Genomic DNA, 4,406 nt, shown 5'->3' with positions numbered 1-4,406 from the left:
ATGGGTCATGATAGTGTTATGACCATATTATGACAGGTTATGACAAGTTATGTCAGCTGGTATGATATATTATGACACTGGATGTCAAGTAAAGTGTAACTGAAAAAATATGTGTTTTTTTCTACCTCATGCCCTTTTCTACCTCATGCCCTTTTTCTACCTCATGCCCTTTTCTACCTCATGCCTTTTTTCTACCTCATGCCTTTTTCTACCTCATGCCCTTTTTCTACCTCATGCCCTTTTCTACCTCATGCCTTTTTCTACCTCATGCCCTTTTCTGACTCATGCCCTTTTCTACCTCATGCCCTTTTCTGACTCATGCCTTTTTCTACCTCATGCCCTTTTCTGACTCATGCCCTTTTCTACCTCATGCCCTTTTCTACCTCATGCCTTTTTCTACCTCATGCCTTTTTTCTACCTCATGCCTTTTTCTACCTCATGCCCTTTTCTACCTCATGCCCTTTTCTACCTCATGCCCTTTTCTGACTCATGCCTTTTTCTACCTCATGCCCTTTTCTACCTCATGCCCTTTTCTGACTCATGCCCTTTTCTACCTCATGCCCTTTTCTACCTCATGCCCTTTTCTACCTCATGCCCTTTTCTGATTCATGCCTTTTTCTACCTCATGCCCTTTTCTACCTCATGCCTTTTTTCTACCTCATGCCTTTTTCTACCTCATGCCCTTTTCTACCTCATGCCCTTTTCTACCTCATGCCCTTTTCTGACTCATGCCTTTTCTACCTCATGCCCTTTTCTGACTCATGCCCTTTTCTACCTCATGCCCTTTTCTACCTCATGCCCTTTTCTACCTCATGCCCTTTTCTACCTCATGCCCTTTTCTACCTCATGCCTTTTTTCTACCTCATGCCTTTTTCTACCTCATGCCCTTTTCTACCTCATGCCCTTTTTCTACCTCATGCCCTTTTCTACCTCATGCCCTTTTCTACCTCATGCCCTTTTCTGACTCATGCCTTTTTCTACCTCATGCCTTTTTCTACCTCATGCCTTTTTCTACCTCATGCCCTTTTCTACCTCATGCCCTTTTCTGACTCATGCCTTTTTCTACCTCATGCCCTTTTCTACCTCATGCCCTTTTCTGACTCATGCCTTTTTCTACCTTATGCCTGTTGCTGGTATCTGAATAGTGACAATGTTTTTATGGTCACATATCCTTCTGTCTCTTCAAGGTGAGAGTGGAGCTGTAACCACTGTACATGTTTAGCTGCTTGTAAAAGGACTGAAACATCTGCTTTCTGTCATAATGCCAGCAAAGCTCAATCTCTTACGTTTTCACATCAAATAAGAGTTTCAACTTGTGAATGACTTAAAACACATCTCGCAAAAAAGTATGTGAGATTCATTTTGCTAACCTCTATTAATTCAGATCAGTCTCATTGAGATACGTAAATAATCTGTTTTGTAAGAGGGATAAGGTTTAAATAAAATCAAATCAAATTGTATTTGTCACATACACATGGTTAGCAGATGTTAATGCGAGTGTAGCGAAATGCTTACAAGAGACCCGTATGGGGCCCGTATGGGCTGTAGACATAGTGAATGAGTTTAGTGAAAGGTTTGTATCTAAAGGTTTAGAGCGTTTGATTCAGAGATGTTCTGTCTCTATCTAAAGGTTTAGAGAGTTTAGGTCAGAGATGTTCTGTTTATATCTAAAGGTTTAGAGCGTTTGATTCAGAGATGTTCTGTCTCTATCTAAAGGTTTAGAGAGTTTAGGTCAGAGATGTTCCGTTTATATCTAAAGGTTTAGAGAGTTTAGGTCAGAGATGTTCTGTCCCTATCTAAAGGTTTAGAGAGTTTAGGTCAGAGATGTTCTGTTTATATCTAAAGGTTTAGAGAGTTTAGGTCAGAGATGTTCTGTCCCTATCTAAAGGTTTAGAGAGTTTAGGTCAGAGATGTTCTGTTTATATCTAAAGGTTTAGAGAGTTTAGGTCAGAGATGTTCTGTTTATATCTAAAGGTTTAGAGAGTTTAGGTCAGAGATGTTCTGTCCCTATCTAAAGGTTTAGAGAGTTTAGGTCAGAGATGTTCTGTTTATATCTAAAGGTTTAGAGAGTTTAGGTCAGAGATGTTCTGTTTATATCTAAAGGTTTAGAGAGTTTAGGTCAGAGATGTTCTGTTTATATCTAAAGGTTTAGAGAGTTTAGGTCAGAGATGTTCCGTTTATATCTAAAGGTTTGGAGAGTTTAGGTCAGAGATGTTCTGTTTATATCTAAAGGTTTAGAGAGTTTAGGTCAGAGATGTTCTGTTTATATCTAAAGGTTTAGAGAGTTTAGGTCAGAGATGTTCTGTCCCTATCTAAAGGTTTAGAGAGTTTAGGTCAGAGATGTTCTGTTTATATCTAAAGGTTTAGAGAGTTTAGGTCAGAGATGTTCTGTTTATATCTAAAGGTTTAGAGAGTTTAGGTCAGAGATGTTCTGTTTATATCTAAAGGTTTAGAGAGTTTAGGTCAGAGATGTTCTGTCCCTATCTAAAGGTTTAGAGAGTTTAGGTCAGAGATGTTCTGTTTATATCTAAAGGTTTAGAGAGTTTAGGTCAGAGATGTTCCGTTTATATCTAAAGGTTTAGAGAGTTTAGGTCAGAGATGTTCTGTCCCTATCTAAAGGTTTAGAGAGTTTAGGTCAGAGATGTTCCGTTTATATCTAAAGGTTTAGAGAGTTTAGGTCAGAGATGTTCTGTCCCTATCTAAAGGTTTAGAGAGTTTAGGTCAGAGATGTTCCGTTTATATCTAAAGGTTTGGAGAGTTTAGGTCAGAGATGTTCTGTTTATATCTAAAGGTTTAGAGAGTTTAGGTCAGAGATGTTCTGTTTATATCTAAAGGTTTAGAGAGTTTAGGTCAGAGATGTTCTGTTTATATCTAAAGGTTTAGAGAGTTTAGGTCAGAGATGTTCTGTTTATATCTAAAGGTTTAGAGAGTTTAGGTCAGAGATGTTCTGTTTATATCTAAAGGTTTAGAGAGTTTAGGTCAGAGATGTTCTGTTTATATCTAAAGGTTTAGAGAGTTTAGGTCAGAGATGTTCCGTTTATATCTAAAGGTTTAGAGAGTTTAGGTCAGAGATGTTCTGTCCCTATCTAAAGGTTTAGAGAGTTTAGGTCAGAGATGTTCTGTTTATATCTAAAGGTTTAGAGAGTTTAGGTCAGAGATGTTCTGTTTATATCTAAAGGTTTAGAGAGTTTAGGTCAGAGATGTTCTGTCCCTATCTAAAGGTTTAGAGAGTTTAGGTCAGAGATGTTCTGTTTATATCTAAAGGTTTAGAGAGTTTAGGTCAGAGATGTTCTGTTTATATCTAAAGGTTTAGAGAGTTTAGGTCAGAGATGTTCTGTTTATATCTAAAGGTTTAGAGAGTTTAGGTCAGAGATGTTCTGTTTATATCTAAAGGTTTAGAGAGTTTAGGTCAGAGATGTTCTGTTTATATCTAAAGGTTTAGAGAGTTTAGGTCAGAGATGTTCTGTTTATATCTAAAGGTTTAGAGAGTTTAGGTCAGAGATGTTCTGTTTATATCTAAAGGTTTAGAGAGTTTAGGTCAGAGATGTTCTGTTTATATCTAAAGGTTTAGAGAGTTTAGGTCAGAGATGTTCTGTTTATATCTAAAGGTTTAGAGAGTTTAGGTCAGAGATGTTCTGTCCCTATCTAAAGGTTTAGAGAGTTTAGGTCAGAGATGTTCTGTTTATATCTAAAGGTTTAGAGAGTTTAGGTCAGAGATTTTCTGTTTATATCTAAAGGTTTAGAGAGTTTAGGTCAGAGATTTTCTGTTTATATCTAAAGGTTTAGAGAGTTTAGGTCAGAGATTTTCTGTTTATATCTAAAGGTTTAGAGAGTTTAGGTCAGAGATTTTCTGTTTATATCTAAAGGTTTAGAGAGTTTAGGTCAGAGATGTTCCGTTTATATCTAAATCAAATCACATTTTATTAGTCACATACACTGAATACAACAGTGAAATGTTTACTTACGAGACCCTCACCAACAATGCAGTTAAAAAAATATGAATACAAATAAGAAATAAAAGTAACAAGGAAATAAAGAGCAGCAGTAAAATAACAATAGCGAGAATATATACAGGGGGATAGCGGTACAGAGTCAATGTGGAGGCTATATACAGGGTATTACGGTACAGAGTCAATGTGGAGGCTATATACAGGGTATTACGGTACAGAGTCAATGTGGAGGCTATATACAGGGTGTTACGGTACAGAGTCAATGTGGAGGCTATATACAGGGTGTTACGGTACAGAGTCAATGTGGAGGCTATATACAGGGTATTACGGTACAGAGTCAATGTGGAGGCTATATACAGGGTATTACGGTACAGAGTCAATGTGGAGGCTATATACAGGGTGTTACGGTACAGAGTCAATGTGGAGGCTATATACAGGGTGTTACGGTACAGAGTC

The sequence above is a fragment of the Oncorhynchus kisutch genome, linkage group LG30 (assembly GCF_002021735.2).
Source record: "Oncorhynchus kisutch isolate 150728-3 linkage group LG30, Okis_V2, whole genome shotgun sequence".
NCBI lineage: Eukaryota > Metazoa > Chordata > Actinopteri > Salmoniformes > Salmonidae > Oncorhynchus > Oncorhynchus kisutch.
Note: the sequence above shows the minus strand (reverse complement) of the source record.